We start from the raw sequence: 23,069 nt of genomic DNA, 5'->3' as shown, positions 1-23,069 counted from the left end.
ATGTCCATTGCTATTACGTGGTGCTATTTCACATTCTCTTTAGCCAGAGAAGTTAAAGACACGATCATATTTGGCCCACTATCAGCCTTTCTTAGATGCAACTCCTGTTGTTTTTTCTTTGTGTAATTTCTTCTGCACATAATTCTGAGTTACTCTTTGCTGTTAGAAAGGCATCACATGTTGAACAGGTGTCGCTTTCAGCAGTTTGAAGCCAATGTTAAATTCGGACAGAAAAATCTAATTTTGGAGCTGAGTTACCCAACTTCAGATTGCTGTTGCAAATTCCTCGCTCATCTTGTGTGGTTCTGTAAGCCATGAAACCTAAGGAAAGCTTGCTTGCAAATTATGACTTTCATTCCATTTACTTTCACATTGTATGAAAATGTCACAGCTCTAGATGAGATTTGTTTTGTAGTCTTTTTTGGATAGCTGTGAAAGAAAGAAACGTGAAGTAGAACAAGGTAAAGTAAAATTGTGACAATTGGTCCATTCGTGTTTAAAAAAAGTGAAACGAACCTTCGCTTTTTTGGTACCATTTTCATACAGCACATTAGGTAAGTATTATGGGCATTAAAGTATCCTATGTCCCGAAACGAGTGAAAATATTTTCTTCTTCTCCGAGTAGTTTCGTATAGCACTTAATTGAACAACTACAGGGACTTCCCAAAGATGCTGCCCGAACAGTCTTGATGGTTTTAGAAGACATATACTGCTGACCCGCATTACGTCCACGTTTGGCCTTAATTTTTTTCCACTCACCAATATTACGCTTTCTTTTCTTGAAGAACTAGGTTTCTGAGGTGATACTTAATTTGCTCTAGTTATTTCAAGCTGTAATATGAATAGAAGAATAGCCACAGAACTTCCGTGAGATATAGTCACAAGCCACACAAATCATTATATGCTACTGAAATGGCATGCTAATAAAAATATTCTTACATGTCTGTAGGCATGAAAACTGTATTATTATCGCAATCAGTGATCACTAAAATTAGGCTCAAAAGGTTCCTCATTAACATAAAAGACGACGATCAACTGTGAGAGCAATGTTACGAGAAACAAAGTCACCAGCCACAGAACAATGATCACCAGTAAAAAATATTTTTGTATAGTTAGCGAAACATCTTCTGAACTAGTACTGTTGCTTGATGGACACTAAGACTCATTACCATCACTGTTTAAAGGATCTGAATCCTCATTTACACTACTGTTACTGCCATATACGCCTGGAATGTGGAAAGTACCTTCAGATTTATGTAAGCATTCAGCCATTTTGATGTAGCTTGTGATTATGTATCTTCTGAAAAACACACCAGGTGGCAGAGTATAGAACTGCACTACGTCATCACCTGCCTCCTGTTGGAGAAAGACGGAACTTCTGCAATCCAAGATGAGAAGGGCATCGTTAAGAATGTCATAGCGTGATTATCTCAATTTCAACATAAGTGTGGCTTATGACTGTATCCCTCCAACCCCTTCACTTATTTCCAGGCGCAGTATTCTCAACGAACAAACTCATTATTAATTTAATATGGGTATACGTGTTTCATTTGGAGGTTATAAATGTAGCAGATCCAGCTGTTGACAGTAGACCAGGTTTCCACCAAACGACTAATCTGTACTGTGACGTAGCATGTAATAGTTGCTCATAATTAAGGTAGATTACTCTTGCAACTTGTGCAGTCAGGTTCGTTGTTTTACGGTACTGCATAATAACAACGGCGTATTTCGTTGAGTGTTTGTTGAATAGTCATTTTAAGTGCGCTAAAAAATAACGCCTCTGATTTTTACTGTGAAAATTCTTAAATGTTTTTAAATGAATAGATCTACATCTGCATCATACTCCGCAGGCCACCTAGTGTTATTAACAGTCTACATCTTTTTTTCTTCATGTCTAGATATTTGTACGCCTCTGCCGCTAGAGGGCTCCGACTTGTAGCATGTAACATGGCGGTGTGCAACGTAACTATGTCGATGCGTGAGAAACAGAGTGCTGCAATCCGTTTCGGATTCGAAGAGTTCGTCCACACATGGAGCACCTCTCACTCAGCATCACAATGCCAGATCACACACGAGCACTATGATATCTGCAACAATCTGAAACTTCCCCTTTAAACAATTTTACAGGACTGTGCTAAACCTGACACACAATATTTTTTTTAGCGCAACGCAATCTGACTTTAAATAATCTCTACAAGAGAATGGCCCTGACTAACATTAACCTGTACTTTTCACAAATCACTTACCTCACAAAAATCTTGGTTACTCCCACTACTGCAATACAGCAAGCGCCACTACTGCCAGCTAAATAAAAGATTTAAACTATGGAAGGCACTAACTACTGATAGGGATAGTTAGCAAATGAAAGATATTAATAGAGAACAAACGTTGTATTTACCTTAATAGTCATATATATATATATATATATATATATATATATATATATATATATATATATATATATAGAGCAGTTCATGACAAATTTCAAAACTCCGCCATCTCTCTCCCCACATCCACCACTGCTGGCGGCTCACCTCCAACTGCGCAACGCTACGCGCTGTTAACAGCCAACAGCCCAACACTACAATGGCGAGTATTACAACAATGCAAAGCAGCCACAGACTGCACACAGCACAGCCAGTGATTTTCATACAGAGGTGGCGTTACCAATAAAAAACCTAAACAGCCTACTTACAAATCCTACGTCTTGGGTTCACTGTCATCGATCATCCTCCATGCAGTCCCGACTTGGCCCCATCCGATTATCACCTGTTTCCAGAACGTAACGAACACCTTCGAGGGCTTCATTATGATAGTGATGAAGCGATGCAAGCAGAGGTTAGACAGTGGCTATGTCAATAAAGTCAAACATTCTACAGTGACGGTATAAACAAACTGGTCTCTCTTTGGCAGAAACGTGTTCGTCGCCAGGGCGACTATGTTGAGAAATAATTAGGTAGACATGAGGAACACAGATTTAGAATGTTAACAACGTTTGTTTTAACTGAACAGCTTTAAGATTTTTCACATAAAAAAATTGGAGGCATTACCTTTCAGCATGCCCTCGCACTCTTATCTGTAGTGTAATAAAATGGAATATCTACAGCCGTCCTTACGATGCCATTTATTATATGGCTACCAGTTTCGGTGCTTCAGTGCACCATCTTAAGGCCTTAGCTGACGCGAAAGAGGTTAACACCATCCGTATACACGACTCGTCAGTGGCCAATATCTGTAACTGGTTTTCGCAGAGTACCTGTAACAGTGATGTCTCTCCAACCATCAACTATCAACTCAAGTCTGACTGCCGTTAACAGCGATGTTATCTCTCCAGCAATCAACTACCAAACTCAGGTCTGTGGAAACTAGTTATAGATGTTGCTCTCTGATGAACCCTGGATACGGATGGTGTTAACCTCCTCAGCGTCAGCTAAGGCCTGAAGATGGTGCACTGAAGCACCGAAACTTGTAGCCATATAATAAATGACATCATAAGGATGGCTGTAGGTATTTCATTTTATTACATAAGTGAAAGAACGAAGTCCCTCAGACCTCCAATCACGAATGGGCATGCAAAAAATCTGATCTACAGGTCTGACGATGATTCATACTCAACCTTTCACCAGTCATTTAAAAAAATTAAATCAATCAGGGCGGACTGTAAACAATTTGTTTTCAAAAATACAGTCCAAATGTAGCTAATAAATACGATTTGGCATTTTTTTATTGTCGCCATTCAACAGTTATGACACGGATTGTGGTCAACGTTTACTCATAGTTTAGTGTGAAATGTGCCATATTCTTACTTCTGATACGCATATAGTGTCATTTATTTCATACACCTTTTATCACCGATAATCACTTACAATATTGTGCACTTCACCGACATTTTCGAATTTGGTGGCACTTATGGGGAATGCTTCACGAGTATCATATTCAAGGCCAACAGAACACGTTAAAATCAGCCACACAATCTTAATTGTTGAAAATGAGAAAATAAAACTCCTATAAAACAACTTTGGATGTCTTTCCTTTGACGACAAGCAGTTCAAAAGTTAGTCCTTCAAGAATGCATGATACTCCAGATTATCCCATTGAATGAAACATACTCCACGACTACCCACAAAAAACTACAAAAAGAAAATTATTTTTAGGTCAGGTTGACACTTTCACTATGTTGTAATAACTAGGATTACCGAGCACTCAGTACATGAGTCTGTTGGCTAATATCACATGTCATAACAAAAGCTTTGTGCACCAGAACAATTTTACTGCACAAGTTTAAATTTTTTTTACGTTCTACTACCAGAACTCAGAACAAAGAAGGCTAGATCTGCCCTGGCGTTGGCATAATGCAGCGCCAAGGTAATGGATGTCAGAGCACGAGGCGAGCATTCCCACCATCCTCCGAGTGAGGAAGGCAGAAACGCAGTGCTACATAACAAGGCAGTGTGAAGTAACATTTCGTAACATCAGCGCCAGAGCGCCACCCCAAAGCCAAACGTAGGCCGCAAGAGCCGGACTCAGAGACGCTATGGAATTACCATAGTAAGGCACGGAGCGCTGTCTTGACGATAAACGAGGACAAGTGCGTGCGTACTTCCAGAGCCATCACGTCAAAGGCACAAGCTCGTCCCTTTAAATAACGAGACTTCCAGAGCTCTAAGATACATTCAGTCGTACGGCAATTCTGTCCGTGTCACTAAAACCGAGAGAATGACAGTCTGATGAGTCTCAGTGAAACTACATCAAGCTAACCGATGATGATTGGACCGCTGCCTGCTTGCTGACTTTATCACCAAACACAACCAACCCAATGCATAGCACATCTGGGTTCTGTTGCTTCTGTCTAGTGTATCATCATGAATGAGAAGACTGGAGTGTGGCCAGCTCTCTTACACTACGGGTCATTGCAGGTGACCTGCAGGCTGTCAGCCGGCAGTGGTGGCCGAGCGGTTCTAGGTGCTTCAGTCCGGAACCGCGCGACTGCGACGGTCGCAGGTTCGAATCCTGCCTCGGGCATGGATGTGTGTGATGTCCTTAGGTTTTTTAGGTTTAAGTAGTTCTAAGTTCTAGGGGACTGATGACCATAGATGTTAAGTCCCATAGTGCTCAGAACCATTTGAACCATTTGACAAAATAATTTTTTTTTTCCGATGTTGAGAACTTGGAAGAGTGTCAAGGATTTATTTCACGGACGTAAATTTTTTATTTCATTTTTTCGTGTCGGTAATTGTAATACGAACGATACCAGTGCAGTTTTTGGTGGGAAAAGCGATGTCATTGACTGTTTCAAGCATTTCGAAGCTGCGGCAACCGTTCTCGACAACTGAATCGCTGGCAGCCAGTTCAACAAGCATGTAGTGCCCTCGCGCGCTAATAGTGGGCGACGGTAGTGCTAAACGGATATGCGTAATGGAATGAGATTTTCACACTTATGAAACTTCCTGGCAGTTTAAACTGTGTGCCGTACCGAGACTCTAACTCGGGACCTTTGCCTTTCGCGGGCAAATGGTAGAGCACTTGCCCGTGAAAGGCAAAGGTCCCGAGTTCGAGTCTCGGTCCGGCACACAGTTTTAATCTGCCAGGACGTTTCAGTTTACGTACTTTTATTACCATCCATCTGGTTTTTATTTGAGTGACCCATATAATTTGATTATTACAGTTTCAGAAAATTGGATGATTTATTCAAGGAAAACAGCTTTGCAAATTAACTTATTCACCAACGCGTTGGTCCACCTCCGACCTTTATCCAAGCAGGTATTCGGCTTGGCACTGATTAAGAGAGTTGTTAGATATCGCGCTGAGGGATGTCGTGCCAACTTCTGTCCAGTTCGAGCGTTAGATCGTCAAAAACGCGAGGTTTGGAGGGCCCTGCCCATAATGCACCGCCGCGCCCCGCCCCCCCCCCCCCCCCCCCCCCGTCGGAGGTTCGAGTCCTCCCTCGGGCGCATGGGTGTGTATGTTCCCCTCAGATTAAGTGGTGTGTAAGCCTAGTGACCCATGACCTCAGCAGTTTGGTCCCATAGAAACTTAGCGGAAATTTCCATAATGCTCCAAGCGTTGTCGACTGGGGAGACCCAGCTACCTCGCTGGCCAAGGTAGAACATCGTCGACGTACCGCTGTGCTTTAAGGGTTACGATGATGACAAGCTAAGGAGCCCTGCTATGAAATGAAATGGCATCAAAGACCATCACTCCCGGTTGTTGGGCAGTATGGCGAGCAGCAGTCAATTTGGTATCGCACCGCTGTCTGGGAGTCTCCAAACACGTCTTCGGCCTGGAATCTCATTGATTGGAGTGGAATTGTGTTCAGTGATGAGTGCCGCTTCAAACTGAGCCACAGTGACCAGCGAGACCTATCTGGAGACGCCCTGGTCAATGCTGGGATATCAGCATCAATGTCGCCTGCCATATGGCCCCATAGCCAGGAGTGTTCGACTCCTTCGTCATCAGTGGCAGACTAATAGCACAGCGGTACGTTGACGATATTGTTCGCCCGGTTTTGTTGCCCGTCATGGAAAATCGACCTGGGCGTACATTACAGCAAGATAACGCCCACCCGCAAACGGCGACAGTTTCTACTGCAGAATGAGATTTTCACTCTGCAGCGGAGTGTGCGCTGATATGAAACATCCTGGCAGATTAAAACTGTGTGCTCGACCGAGACTCGAACTCGGGACCTTTGCCTTTCGCGGGCACGTGCTCTACCAACTGAGCTACCGAAGCACGACTCACGCCCGACACTCACAGCTTTACTTCTGCCAGTACCTCGTCTCCTACGTTCCAAACTTTACAGAAGCTCTCCTGCGAACCTTGCAGAACTAGCACTCCTGAAAGAAAGGATATTGCGGAGACATGGCTTAGCCACAGCCTGGGGGATGTTTCCAGAATGAGATTTTCACTCTGCAGCGGAGTGTGCGCTGATATGAAACTTCCTGGCAGATTAAAACTGTAGGAGACGAGGTACTGGCAGAAGTAAAGCTGTGAGTGCCGGCCGTGAGTCGTGCTTCGGTAGCTCAGTTGGTAGAGCACTTGCCCGCGAAAGGCAAAGGTCCCGAGTTCGAGTCTCGGTCGGGCAAACAGTTTTAATCTGCCAGGAAGTTTCAGTTTCTACTGCGTTTCTTCATGTTTTCCAAACCCTACCTTGGCCAGCATGGTCGCCGGATGTTTCCCCGTCCTTCGTTGCAATTTTTTATATATTTATTGGCAATGACGCAAGAAGTGGTTAAAATAGCCACATTGTTTGCTTTTACATGCCAAGATTTAATATGTTGAATAGCAGTACTCATGCAGTAACCATCCATCTGTCACGATTACTAACAGGAGGCGCTCTGTGGTTACAGACAATAGCTTTCAGTTGTTCAGGGCTCACATTATAAAGTAACAGTCTTACATTTTCCTTTAACATGATGGGATTTAGCAGAAACTACTTGACAGCGATCTCACAACGTGGTTGTACACGGCAGAGCGAACAGCTGTGTGCCTTTCCAGGCGCTAGTCACGCGCTTCAGCTAAGATCCGAGTATGACATTGAGTATAGTCACTCTGAACTCCTCGAGCCTATATTCGCATGACAGTTGTGGGATCTCGTCAAACGAGAGCAGCAGTATCGTGGAGCGACAGACCTCGACAGAGCTCATTCCTAACAATGTCGAAGTCTGACATGTGCTGGTAAACGTCGCTCCTCACAAACAAATAGTTATTTGCGATTTGTGAATGAGAAACAAACAGCGAAATCTTTCCTTACTAGTATTTCCCGAGTCTATAAAGAATCGAGTGCTCATACGAGAGAGTTTCAAACGTCTGATTACTTCAGGAATGAAACTTCCTGGCAGATTAAAACTGTGTGCCGGGCCGAGACTCGAACTCGGGCCAGCACACAGTTGTAATCTGCCAGGAAGTTTCATCAGCGCCCACTCCGCTGCAGAGTGAAAATTTCATTCTGGAATACTGCAGAAATGACTCAGAGTGTGAACTATTGGATTTATGAAATTATGTTTGAAGTTTGTTGAAGGTCGATAAGTGCTCTCACTACCAAATATTCAGTGAGTATAATGTGAGTAATTTATGCTCCGTTTTAAGCAAAAGCTACTTTTCCACGCATCTCAATGTTTGTGACGTCGTACACTACTGGCCATTAAAATTGCTACAACAAGAAGAAATGCAGATGATAAACGGGCATTCATTGGGTAAATATATTATACTACAACTGACATGTGATTACATTTTCACGCAATTTTTGTGCATACATCCTGAAAAATCAGTACCCAGAACAACCACCTCTGGCCGTAATAACGGCCTTGATACGCCTGGGCATTGAGTCAAACAGAGCTTGGATGGCGTGTACAGGTACAGCTGCCCATGCAGATTCAACACGATACCACAGTTCATCAAGAGTAGTGACTGGCGCGTTGTGACGAGCCAGTTGCTTGGCCACCATTGACCAAACGTTTTCAGTTGGTGAGAGATCTGGAAAATGTGCTGGCCGGAGCAGCAGTCGAACATTTTCTGTAACCAGAAAGTCCCGTACAGGACCTGCAACATGCGGTCGTGCATTATCCTGCTGAAATGTAGGGTTTCGCAGGAATCGAATGAAGGGTAGAGCCACGGGTCGTAACACATCTGAAATGTAACGTCCACTGTTCAAATTTACTTCAATGCGAACAAGAGGTGACCGAGACGTGTAACCAATGGCACCCCATACCATCACTCCAGGTGATACGCCAGTATGGCGATGACGAATACACGCTTCCAATGCGCGTTCACCGCGATGTCGCGAAACACGGATGCGACCATCATGAAGCTGTACACAGAACCTGGATTCATCCGAAAACATGACTTTTTGCCATTCGTGCACCCAGGTTCGTCGTTAAGTACACCATCGCAGGCGCTCCTGTCTGTGATGCAGCGTCAAGGGTAACCGCAGCCATGGTCTCCGAGCTGATAATCCATGCTGCTGGAAACGTCGTCGAACTGTTCGTGCACATGGTTGTTGTCTTGCAAGCGTCCCCATCTGTTGACTCATGGATCGAGACAGCCGTTACAGCCATGCAGATAAGATGCCTGTCATCTCGACTGCTAGTGATACGAGACCGTTGGGATCCAGCACGGCGTTCCGTATTACCCTCCTGAACCAACCGATTCCATATTCTGCTAACAGTCATTGGATCTCGACCAACGCGAGCAGCAATGTCGCGATACGATAAACCGCAATCGCGATATGCTGCAATCCGACCTTTATCAAAGTCGGAAACGTGATGGTACGCATTTCTCCTCCTTACACGAGGCATCACAACAACGTTTCACCAGGCAACGGCGGTCAACTGCTGTTTGTGTATGAGAAATGGGTTGGAAACTTTCCTAATGTCAGCACGCTGTAGGCGTCGCCACCGGCGCCAACCTTGTGTGAATGCTCTGAAAAGCTAATCATTTGCCTATCACAGCATCTTCTTCCTGTCGGTTAAATTTCGCGTCTGTAGCACGTCATCTTCGTGGTGTAGCAATTTTAATGGCCAGTAGTGTATCTCTTGAAATATGTGTCGTACAGCGATGTAATTTGGCTGGTACATAGATATAAATTGATAGTGTCTGCAAAATTTTTTTGCGAATAAAGTTAGTATCAAGGAAGTAATTAATTAAAAGGTCACTCCTGATGCTGAAGTATTACTGCAAGGTCAGCGAAAATGTAGTAAGCGATAAACTTTGTTTCTTGCATCATTTCAGGAAGTTTGTCAGAGAGAAAAAATTTCGTGAAGGTTTAAATTGTGTGTAAAGTTTGTTGGAAGTCGCTAATTGCTCTCATTCTAAAATACCGGATGAATAAAGTGTGGGGGATTTGCACGTCGTGAGTTTACGTTGCATCAAGGCATGCTCACAGGTAAAAGTGTAAGACTTGTCTTACTGTGTTAAGAGATTGTGTCTCTTACAGAGTGGCTTGGACAGCATTTTAAATTTTTTAATCGAGTCAGTAACTGAAGATCTCTCTCTGTACTTGTACATCACAATATCATAAATTTTAAGAAAGTAAAAATAATTGTTGTTTTCCTTTCATACTATTTACTTATACATTTTATTGTTTATAGTCAAGTGATACAGTATATGTTATAGAACAGCAATGCGTGTTTACCATACTTCACCATATTTTGTTAGTTCTCAAACTTTTTACATAGCTTTCCGTGTAAGAATGTCGCACATCCTATAACAGTACACTGTGAAATAACGCTGTTTCTCAAAAAACTATTAATATTCTGCTACACTGGCAAAAATATTGGAAAATATTAACAGAATATATCATCTGACATACTGAAATAATACAGTGTGTTTATTTAATTAACTTCCAAACTAAAAAACAAGCTAGTTGTGTTTAGTACAAGCGACAACAAAGAAAAATTAAACAGAGGAAAAATAAATTGAACTGTTCAGTCAGAAAGTAAGTTCATATAAAATTGCCTGTATTGTACATCAACGTTTTTACACATATCCAACAAGACCCTCATTATCCCGACCACACTTCAGACGACCACCATCAGTTTTCCCATGATCGAACTCACTTAGCTCCGATATGATGCACTCACAACTACACAGAACACGGTTCTGACCACGACTGACATTTGCAACTTATTTAGGAGATTTCACGGATATGGGGAAGTTAAATTGAGGTTAATTTTCTCTTTTTTTTTAGCAGAGAATGACATACCAAAGGTTAAACTAGATTATGATTAGACGCAGATACAATGCATCTGGTTCATCTGCATTCTTATTCAACTGCGTAACTTGTAATTTTCAGTTTGGGTCAAACTTCATGATTACTTCAAGAAGACTGAGAACAACAAAATCATTCAGGTTCATTTCCGTTTTAATGAGAAATGTACCTAAATGAGCTTTAGATATTACATACTTTCGTTCATAGCTAATCATGACATCCATTACTCTCCTTTTTCCCGGTTATTGCAAAAGTATGGTCCCAAGGCAGGAAGTTACAAGTATCTTCCGAAACAACAAAACGATAAGCTTATGTTCTATTGTTATAAAATATCAAGTCAAAAAAAGGCAGCTCTACAACAGTATTAATGTCCACTATCCATTTTTTCCCCCAAACCAACGGCCAGACCAAGCAAATGATCCTAGTGTTTAGTTTACAATGACACATAACGTTCTTATGTGTACCACTTTCGATGTAGTTTCTTCAGGCATGTCCTTACCAGCTGCACAAATATAAGATTTTCAACTTTTCCTCTTACTTCTTGACATTCTGTTTCCAATTTGATGGGCTTATTTGTCTTTGTAAGCTTTTATTTGTCGATACAGTATGCTTCGGAGTTAAAGTTACATCAGCCACGTCCGCCGTTTTCATTGATATTCAATGTTCTTCCACGATGGCCAGCTTTACAACTGCAAACAGCTCAACTTGTAAACAGAAAAAAATATCTCTTGCCATGGTAGTATGTCTCATGTGTTGTAACAGTTCATTACTGTGAAAACTCAGCTTTGTCCAAATTCTGATATACAGCCTTCTCTGAAGGACTACCTTCAATGTATTCGCAGTTGCGACTGTGGACAACCATCAGCTAGAATGACGACAATGAAAATTTGTACCGGACCTGGACTCAAACGCGTATTTCCGCTTATCGCGAGAGGTAGCCTTACTATTTGGCTACCGCAGCACAACTCATGGCCGACCCAAACTTCCATATGTCGTCAACCATGTGATTACAACCTGCACTCGTACAATCATTATGTATATTTCCATACAGGGGAGACGTTTACATGCAGGCATGTCCGAAGGAACTTTGCATCGTAAACCGCAATAACAATATCGTATTCTTTGAAGGAGATCTTCAGTTATTTGAAATACTGAAAATCGTACTTCCGTTGCCCCTGGAGGCCGTCAGATAGGCAACCTGTAACTGGGACCGTGCACCATTAATTATGAACCGGGTTAATCGTCTAGTCACTGTACAGAATTTTGATGGTGTTACTCCTACGTACTTCGTGTGGTTGTGGTGAAACGCTAATCATGTGCACATCCAAGCACACAGTATCCTTCATGACAGCATGACGTTCGCTGCACGCCGTCTTCAAGATGTCGTAATTCTACCGGCCAGCGATGTAAATAAGGAACAGGAGTGCCACTTCAAAGCTGCGGCGTCGTTAAGGGGAAACGGAAGGCAATTTTTATCACTATTCTGCCAATGCTATTTTACCCTTTGAATAGGTACACTTTTCAAAAGAACTATAAGTGATAAAGCAAATAAATTTTTACTGCATATATATATACACTCCTGGAAATGGAAAAAAGAACACATTGACACCGGTGTGTCAGACCCACCATACTTCCTCCGGACACTGCGAGAGGGCTGTACAAGCAATGATCACACGCACGGCACAGCGGACACACCAGGAACCGCGGTGTTGGCCGTCGAATGGCGCTAGCTGCGCAGCATTTGTGCACCGCCGCCGTCAGTGTCAGCCAGTTTGCCGTGGCATACGGAGCCCCATCGCAGTCTTTAACACTGGTAGCATGCCGCGACAGCGTGGACGTGAACCGTATGTGCAGTTGACGGACTTTGAGCGAGGGCGTATAGTGGGCATGCGGGAGGCCGGGTGGACGTACCGCCGAATTGCTCAACACGTGGGGCGTGAGGTCTCCACAGTACATCGATGTTGTCGCCAGTGGTCGGCGGAAGGTGCACGTGCCCGTCGACCTGGGACCGGACCGCAGCGACGCACGGATGCACGCCAAGACCGTAGGATCCTACACAGTGCCGTAGGGGACCGCACCGCCACTTCCCAGCAAATTAGGGACACTGTTGCTCCTGGGGTATCGGCGAGGACCATTCGCAACCGTCTCCATGAAGCTGGGCTACGGTCCCGCACACCGTTAGGCCGTCTTCCGCTCACGCCCCAACATCGTGCAGCCCGCCTCCGGTGGTGTCGCGACAGGCGTGAATGGAGGGACGAATGGAGACGTGTCGTCTTCAGCGATGAGAGTCGCTTCTGCCTTGGTGCCAATGATGGTCGTATGCGTGTTTGGCGCCGTGCAGGTGAGCGCCACAATCAGGACTGCATATGACCGAGGCACACAGGGCCAACACCCGGCATCATGGTGTGGGGAGCGATCTCCTACACTGGCCATACACCACTGGTGATCGTCGAGGGGACACTGAATAGTGCACGGTACATCCAAACCGTCATCGAACCCATCGTTCTACCATTCCTAGACCGGCAAGGGAACTTGCTGTTCCAACAGGACAATGCACGTCCGCATGTATCCCATGCCACCCAACGTGCTCTAGAAGGTGTAAGTCAACTACCCTGGCCAGCAAGATCTCCGGATCTGTCCCCCATTGAGCATGTTTGGGACTGGATGAAGCGTCGTCTCACGCGGTCTGCACGTCCAGCACGAACGCTGGTCCAACTGAGGCGCCAGGTGGAAATGGCATGGCAAGCCGTTCCACAGGACTACATCCAGCATCTCTACGATCGTCTCCATGGGAGAATAGCAGCCTGCATTGCTGCGAAAGGTGGATATACACTGTACTAGTGCCGACATTGTGCATGCTCTGTTGCCTGTGTCTATGTGCCTGTGGTTCTGTCAGTGTGATCATGTGATGTATCTGACCCCAGGAATGTGTCAATAAAGTTTCCCCTTCCTGGGACAATGAATTCACGGTGTTCTTATTTCAATTTCCAGGAGTGTATATATATATATATATATATATATATATATATATATAACATATATGCCTCTATTTACAAGTAAAATGAACATAATACCTCTTATGGTTTTGAAGAAAAAAAATTCATTCTTTTACTGGTAAAATTTAACTTTTTTTGTACATTAATTATTATAAAACAGTTTCTGATTGTTTGGTGGTTCTCAATCTACTTGTAATAACTTATTACCATCTGCAGTACAAATTGACCAAATTTCATGTTTATAACCCCATTAGTTTATCAAATAATGGTACCTAAAAGTAAAGAAATGTAGTTTTGAGAAAAATCCATTTAAAGTTTAATATTGCAATTCTAGTACAGTTATTGATGAGAATTACTTACCACTAATATTTTCCTGCAGCATACTGAGCGTCATCTGAATTATGCTGATTTCTTTTCTTCTCTTGGTCCCTCTGGTTTTCTGTCTGGCTTCTTTTGTGCATTTTAAATTAGCAATATCTGCTTTGCGGGTTCTCTCTTTACCTATCTGCACCAAGGATTTTGCAGTATCTCCTAAATTTATGCCCAATAATTTCATAACATCCAGTTTCCTAATTACACCATCATTGAAGCATAAAATAGCGTCATAAACACCAAACTCGAGGGTTTTAAGCTGGATAAACACAGCTTTCGGTAACAGGTTCCAAATGACAGAATTCAAACATTCATTTAAATTTTGTGTTTTCCCATGAAGACATTCCTTCAACGAGGTATCTTTACAAAGGTCTCTAAATATGGGTTTAATTTCCATTCATTACTGATGCAGGTAAAGAATGTTTGTGGTCATATCTTCTCCTGTACTTGCACCAAGTGTCAGTATCATTCAGGCAAAGACTGTGCACTGGATTTTCATTTGTGGAAAGGTTATGGCAAAAGATAGCCCATACAGCTTTTTTCATGTTTTCTAAATTCCCTACTGTTCTTCTTATGGCCAAGCCATAATAATTTTGTAATCTATCTGTTTCAACATTTGTCAGGCGACCTTTAGCACCTATCTTCTTACCATTTTCCAATACTATTTTTTACTTTTTTTTTCAATAATCTTCTCAACCTGGACCCCATTCTCTCCTGGACATGCCCAATGCACTCTAATTTAGAAATTGTGACATTAGGACCATACGGTTGTCCTGCTCATACCCAGTCATAAGCCTTGCTGTCCCATCCCCAGATTGCACAGAGCATCAGGAAAATCATCATATCTCACAAAAAACTGTCGTATTGAAAAAAAATGTGTGAAATCTTATGGGACTTAATTGCTAAGGTCATCAGTCCCTAAGCTTACACACTACTTAACCTAAACTATCCTAAGGACAAACACACACACCCATGCCCGAGACAGGACTCGAACCTCCGCCGGGACCAGCCGCACAGTCCATGACTGCAGTGCGTTATACCGCTCGGCTAATGCCGCGCGGGAAACAAAACCATAATTTTAAGTTAACAACAGCCTCAGTTGCAATGTTTACTTAGTTTTACCTAGGGATAACCCAACTTTCTTCAGAATAAAGGGAACTACGATTTGTCCATAATGGACAACGTCAAAAACTATAATATAGTAATACATCGTCATATTGCAGTAATTTATCTGGGAAACAGCCTCGGCCCCACTTCGCGACCGCAGTACGGCAGCAACGGATGTTGTACTCATTTTTGTCGTTGTCCATTATGGACAAATAGTAGTTCCTTTTATTCTGAAGAAGGCTGGGTTATCCCAACTGAAACCTAGGTAAATCTGGGTAAACATTGCAACTGAGGCTGTTGTTAATTTAAAATTAATATTTATACAGCTGCTGACAGGGCCGCGAAATGTTGAAAATATTAAAACAAAAACTGTTTCACGCAGGAAAGACCAGGCATTTCAGATATGCTAAAATCTAAAAATCGAATTTTTGAAGCCTACTTGTCCCCCGTCTCCCGCCCTGCACTCGCTACCTTGTCTGCGACGGCAGACAGCTCGCTCATACAGGCTACGGAAGAGCCCAGGTTTCGGCCATGGGCGGCTTCAATCAACAACGGACGCGCCGACTGACACTCGTTCACACACTGCCGCGCATTCCGCAGGGTCCAGAGGCTCAGAGAGATGCCGCGCTTCACATTCCCGGACCGTCCGCGTGGCGAACCGGCCCGAAATCATTTGAAAATCAGGCATTTCCGCTAGGTGCAAGAAACGGAAGGACGCTGCCAGGGAACGATGCGACAGCGAGGGAAAAAAAAATTCCGAATTCCTACAAAATGTTTCAGTAGCAGAGCGATGGCCACTCAAGATGTTTCTCTAACTTGGAGAGCAACAGTCGTTAGGCCCTTTAATGTGGCCCGCTATGGCCGCAGAAAACTTCCCAGTAAAGTCTGCCCACAGGGCCGTCTCGACCGCCGCTCCTATCTGGATAGACTTCTCGTGCCCCACTGGCAGAGAAATTCTCGGAAGGGTCGTCACATTCCTCGCTCTCCAACATCCGCTTCGACAGAGACAAGTTGCCATTTAATCACTTAACGCTGGAAAATTAATGGATTAAGGACACATATACAATATGCAATTCACGTGTTTGGCACTGAATGGAAATGCGAAAGGCATGCTGAAACATAATGCCTCCGAATTTTTTATGTGAAAACTCTTTCAGCTTTTTAAATAAGACAAACGTTATTAACATTCTACGTCTTTGTACTTCAAAACTACATATTCTAAGTAGGCTCTTTAGGTTTTTATGTTGGTAACGCCACGTCGCGCTCTGTATGAAAATCACTGATATATCAGCTCATGACATCCAGTCTTACAAATTTCCTTTTTTTGGCGGACACACGTCCAGATCGTCCGCTCTCAAAACTCTGCCATCTCTCTCCCCACATCCACCACTGCTGGCGGCTCACCTCCAACTGACACTATTAAGGTAAATACATTGTTTGTTCTCCATTAAAATCTTTCATTTGCTAACTATGCCTATCAGTAGTTAGTGCCTTCAGTAGTTAGAATCTTTTATTTAGCTGGCAGTATTGGCGCTCGCTGTATTGCAGTAGTTAGAGTATCGAAGATTTTTGTGAGGTAAGTGATTCAAGAAAGGTAAAGGTTATTGTTAGTCAGGGCCATTTTTTCTGTAGGGATTATTTGAAAGTCAGATTGCGTTGCGCTGAAAACATTGTGTGTCAGTTTAGTGTTGATCAGAATGAGTAAAGAGAGAAATGTCTGAGTACGTTCAGTTTTGCTCAGCTGTTTGAGAATCAAATAACATAAGAGTTTTTCCAGCACTGTCATTCATAATTTTTCTAACGGGATGTTTCAATATTTGCAGGCCTTGCCGCTAGAGGGCTCGGAATTGTAGCGTGTAACGTGGCGGTGTGTAACGTAACTATATCGATACGTGAGAAACAATGTGCTTTAATCGAGTTTCGCATTCAACGAGTTCGTCCATTCATGGAGCACCTTCTCCTTCAGCATGGGCAATAACACATCACACACGAGCGTAGCGACATCTGCAACAATCCGGCGCCTTGGGTTCATTGTCAGCTATCATCCCCCATACAGGCCCGACTAGACCCCATTCGATCATCTTTTTCCAAAACTTAAAGAATGCATTCGAGGATTCCACTTTGACAGTGGTGAAGCGATGCAAGCAGAGGTGAGGTTGTGGCTCCGTCAATAAAGTCATAACACCCTGCAGTGACAGTATCAACAAACTTGTCTCTTCTTGGCAGAAAAGTGTCCGTCTTCATGGTGTTGAGAAATAAATATGTAGACATGAAGAATGAACACGTACAATGTCAATAACGTTTCTCTTACTTAAAAATATTTAAGAGTTTTCAGCACGTCCTCATACACTAAACTTGGTCACCAATGCCATTTTCATTTATCATCACATCATTACGCCCTTCGGGATAAGCTAGTCATCTGATCTATGGCATAAATATACATGACAATTTATTTAAAGACATACAACGCAGGGATGTTGGCAAACCAACCTGTCAGAAACAACACACAGTACCCTTTCGTTTCCTAGTACGTACATTCTGAAAACAAATTGATGGGAGCAGTTCGACATGTCACAAGGTAAACAATTTTGTCAATAGGTGGAGTTAGTAACAGTATGCCTATGACAACAGGCAAACTGTTATGCGATAGAGCTTATTGAAAACATCTTTTACCTGACAGATACTCGTATAGAAAGAGTTTTTGCTAATAAAGAAATCACATTGCAGCAAGACCGCAACTGTTCATTGCAAGATTGTAGAAAAGGAAGTGAAAATTGGAAATTTGTGGTAAGGTCTTATCGGACCAAACTGCTGAGGTCATCGGTCCCTAAGCTACACACTACGTAATCTAACAAACTAAATTACGCTATAGACAACACACACACATCCATGCCCGAGGAAGGACTCGAACTTCCAACGGGGGGGCCGCACGGGCCGTGACAAGACGTCTCAAACCGTGCGGCTACCACCCACGGCAAAGGAAGTGACAAACTGAAAAAAAAAATGGCTCTGAGCACTATGGGACTTAACATCTTAGGTCATCAGTCCCCTAGAACTTAGAACTACTTAAACCTAACTAACCTAAGGACAGCACACAACACCCAGCCATCACGAGGCAGAGAAAATCCCTGACCCCGCCGGGAATCGAACCCGGGAACCCGGGCGTGGGAAGCGAGAACGCTACCGCACGACGACAAACTGAAAAGCTGAGTACAAAAATTTACGTTAAAATCCATATTAAACGGCATATCAAAATTATAAATAGCTCCATAATTGTAAACCTGTAACGATTCATCGATTTTTTTTCCTATATATGTCAAATGATTTTTACAGTTGTATACATTTTGCATTATAAATGCTATTTAATACCGGTAACTGAATGTCCCTTTATGCATATGGCTAGAGTAGGCATATTTAATGTATATATTAGTAATCACGACAAAAATCGTCTCTGAATTTTTGTAAGTTGTTTATCACTTGTCTTTAATAAACTCCATCTCTTGTCTTCTTCTTCTATTAGCCTACTCTCTCCGCCTTGGCCACTGCTTGTGTAGGCAGTTGTGATTATTAGATGATTATAATTCCATTAACTGGGAATGGTGTACGTGTATTTATTGTAAGACTAATTACCACCATTTTCACAGCTGACAGGATAGATATTTTTTTTACTGTAAGTATTTGTAGCCCTTTCCGGAATAGCCGCTGTCTAACGAACAATTAACAGCCATTTTCTACATCTCAAGTAAATCGCTACCAACGGTAGAAAACTTTTTCAGACCCTGAAGTTATTATTTTATTACGAAGTCCGACGTGCAAGCGCGAATGAAACTGGCGCGACTGTAAGAAATAATATTCACGTGGTCGCGAACTAGGAATTGCGAGCCTGATATTCCGGCAACAGAGTACTAATCTACATACTCTGATTCTCAAAAATATAAATAACTTTCTTTCTCAATGCATGTCTTCTCGATCGGAAAGGGAGAGCTATAAACCTTAAAATATGGGAAGCCGGCAGCGGAGATAACTATTAGAGTCACAAGGAATCACAACTAATAATGGCCTAGTAGCAAGTAATGCTTGTAAGATAGAGATCCGTCAATACACTTTATCGTAAGAATTGTCAGTAATTGCAGTTGCAAATTTCTGCCAAGGAAATTGTAGCTGCGGCGCCTCAGTCTGCTGTGATTAAACGCAGAAGTTGGTTGAATCTTGAGTGTTATATAGTATTGTTTTTATACAGTTTTATCGTTTAAGTAGTTGCCTGAAATAGGCATATTGAACAGTCCCATAAGCACTGTGCTTCTGGGTTTAGTAACACCAGCCCTAAGCGCTGCAACTACAGCTTTTTTGATAGAAATTTGTAACTGCTATTACTGACAGTTCTTGCACTGCACCTGTAATGACCGATGTCTATGATGTAAGCATTACCTGCTACTACGTCATAATTGCTTACGCTTACTAGCAATTGTAATAAGTGACATCGTTTCCTTCCTTCCATATTCTAGGATCATAATTATTGAGTTATTTGTAAATTTAATGTGGCACGTAACATCGCTATTAACTTTCTGGCTGAAATTTTTGTACTGAACTATGTCGATTTATCACTTGTTATGCCAAAATCTAGCAGTTTGGCATGTAACAGCAGCGGCCTTGTTCAGCTTGACGTATTTATTAACAAAAGCCTTTCATAAATGTTTCAGGTAAACAATAAATATTTCACTAAGCGTTGCCATATAACCGTTAGCCTCTTGTCACAGGCACTAACGCCCCCTTCCGCCAAAACGGTTTACTTTGAACTACACTATGTGATCCAAAGTATCCGGACACCAACAAAAATATACGTTTTTCGTATTGGATGCATTGTGCTGACACCTAGTGTCAGGTACTCCATATCAGCGACCTCAGTAGTCATTAGACATTGTGAGAGAGCAGAATGGGGCCCACCGCGGAACTCACGGACTTCGAACGTGGTCAGGTGATTGGGTATCACTCGTGTCATACGTCTGTACGCGAGATTTCCACACTCCTAAACATCCCTAGGTCCACTGTTTCCGATGTGATAGTGAAGTGGAAACGTGAAGGGACACGTACAGCACAAAGCCGTACAGGTCGACCTCGTCTGTTGACTGACAGAGACCGCCGACAGTTGAAGAGGATCATAATGTGTAATAGGCAGGCATCTATCCAGACCGTCACACAGGAATTCTAAACTGCATCAGGATCCACTGAAAGTACTATGGCAGTTAGGCGGGAGTTGAGAAAATTTGGATTTCATGTTCGATCGGCTTCTCATAAGCCACACATCACGACGGTAAATGCCAAACGACGCCTCGCTTGGTCTAAGGAGCGTAAACATTGGAGATTGAATACTGTAAAAATTTTATGTGGAGTGACGAATCACGGTACACAATGTGGCGATCCGATGGCAGGGTATGGGTACGGCGAATGCCCGGTGAACGTCATCTGCCAGCGTGTGTAGTGCCAACAGTAAAATTCGGAGGCGATGGTGTTATGGTGTCGTGTTTTTCATGGAGGGGCCTTGCGCCCCTTGTTGTTTTGCGTGGTACTATCACAGAACAGGCTTACATTGATATTTTAAACACCTTCTTCCTTCCCACTGTTGAAGAGCAATTCGGGGATGGCGATTGCGTACTTAAACCCGATCGAGCACCTGTTCATAATGCACGACCTGTGGCGGAGTGGTTACACGACAATAACATCCATGTAATGGACTGGCCGGCACAGAGTCCTCACGTGAATCCTGCAGAACACCTTTGGGATGGTTTGGAACGCCGACTTCGTGCCAGGTCTCACCGACCGACATCGATACCTCTCCTCAGTGCAGCACTCCGTGAAGAATAGGCTGTCATTCCCCAGGAAACCTTCCAGCACCTGATTGAACGTATACCTGCGAGAGTGGAAGCTGTCATCAAGGCTAAGGGTGGGCCAACACCATATTGAATTCCAGCATTACCGATGGAGGGCGCCACGAATTTGTCATTTTCAGCCAGGTGTCCGGATACTTTTGATCACATAGTGTATGTCGAACTGGTTGCGTCAGTTGAGACACTGATGGGGTTTCAGAATGTAGTACGTAGCAGGAGCAACAGGTTACTGAATGTTGTTTGTGACAGGCTCGTTTGTCAGGTTCACTGAGTTGTTGAAATTTGTATATTTCTTCAATATTTGTTTCGTAAATAAAAGCACTTTCTCTTGTTGCACTGTATTTTATTTATCCCAGACACGTTTCGCCTTTTTCGACCTTATGGCATCATCAGTGGGATCTAGAATGATACAGTTTTGTTCTGATATGCGCTATTTGTAGGTTATAAAACAGTTAACGCCTGTTTTTTTTAAGAAAGAGATTACTTACAATTCTTCGCCTTTTTATTTAGCAATTGACCAGATGAGAGGAACCGCAGATGCCAACTAAAAACGAGAGGAACTGTAAGTAATCACTTATTTACAAAAAAAACGAGACGTGAAGTTTTATTATCTACAAATGACACTTATCAAAATAAAATTGCATCATTCTGGATCCCACTGATGATGCCTTAAACTGAAATAAGGCGAAACGCGCCTGGGAAAAATAAAATACTGTGCAGCAAGATTAGGCGTTTTTTGTTTTCTGTGTTTGCTGCGGAGGATGTTTGTTTCTTCAATTTAGAGTAGTCTGAGGGTAAGCTTTGTAAGCCTCATCTTTAATGTATCCGCACAAGAAATTGAATTGCAATAATCATGAACCCGAAGACAACACACCTCCTTCTAAATAATATGTCCACGAAAACATTAATCTAAGAAAGCCTTGGTGTCGCTGGCTGTGTGAGTCGTATTGTCCACGCGCAATGTTAACAAAATGTCGATGCAACACCTGTATGTAGCACTCCTGTTTTCTATGTCATGAAAGAAAGTGATGATTCTTCTAATTCACACGGCAACATCAAATACCAACATTTTCTTCAATTGTGTGAGCATATTGTCCGTAGTTGCTTTACAATTCCTTAGGATATTTTGGTCCTGTCGTTGCAACTACATGAAAATGCGTGTTTTTTTTTTTTTTCACCAGACGTGTTTCGCTCTATTGAGGTAAAGCATCATCAGTGGTCTGTAATTTTATTTGTTTCTAAGATAGGAACACAGTTCATTCTTCGATCTTAAAAACCAACCAAAGTGTAAACATCTTTAATTACAGACCGCCGATGATGCTTTACCTCAATAAAGCGAAACGCGTCTGGTGAAAACAAAACGCATTTTCTTGTAGTTATAACAACTGAACGAAAATACCCTCGGGAATATCAACATTTTGTGTTGGCTGAAGGTCTCGTGCTGCTGCTCTTTATTTCACGTAGTACAAAGAGGCGAATTCGGTAAGCCACATACTCATCAAGATACAACGTTTTCTCTTTACATCAAAATCAATCATCGAATTGTACCTTTCTGTCAATACAGACGAAAGGCACCACCGATAGAAATTTATACCTTCTACACTGCCTTCTGGTGATAACTCAAGAACAGCACGAATTTTGTAGTGATGCAACTAAAAACACTTCCACAGTGCTGTTGCAGCACTATTAACGGATAGAACAGACTGACTTCATGGGTCGTACAGACTTCTGGGGCCTCAAGGAATATGTAGACAGTACATCGATAAACTTTTTTGGTATTAGCACTTCCGAACTACCATTTATGGTAACAGCTGCCACTTATCTAGTCTTCCTGCACGTGTACAATCACTTCATAGTATACTTGATTCGTGCATCCTTACCACACTTCACAGTGAAGGCATTCTGAGGCTTGCAATCAATAGTACATTTAATGTACTGGGTGTCAATAAATAGTCTTGTCCTCAATTAAACAAGGACCATAACTGAAATTTTTGTAAAAAAATT

At 42.7% G+C, this 23,069-nt stretch overlaps 1 non-coding gene across 1 annotated transcript; it reads left to right on the top strand.

Annotated features, from left to right (window-relative positions):
* Positions 1 to 7,007: 7,007 nt before the first annotated feature.
* Positions 7,008 to 7,082, top strand: Trnas-cga (transfer RNA serine (anticodon CGA)). Its single transcript has one exon. It is a non-coding gene; the product is annotated as a tRNA-Ser (tRNA).
* Positions 7,083 to 23,069: the final 15,987 nt, after the last annotated feature.

This window comes from Schistocerca nitens, chromosome 9 (genome assembly GCF_023898315.1).
Source record: "Schistocerca nitens isolate TAMUIC-IGC-003100 chromosome 9, iqSchNite1.1, whole genome shotgun sequence".
Taxonomy (NCBI): Eukaryota; Metazoa; Arthropoda; class Insecta; order Orthoptera; family Acrididae; genus Schistocerca; species Schistocerca nitens.
This window is presented reverse-complemented; position numbering and strand designations above follow the sequence as displayed.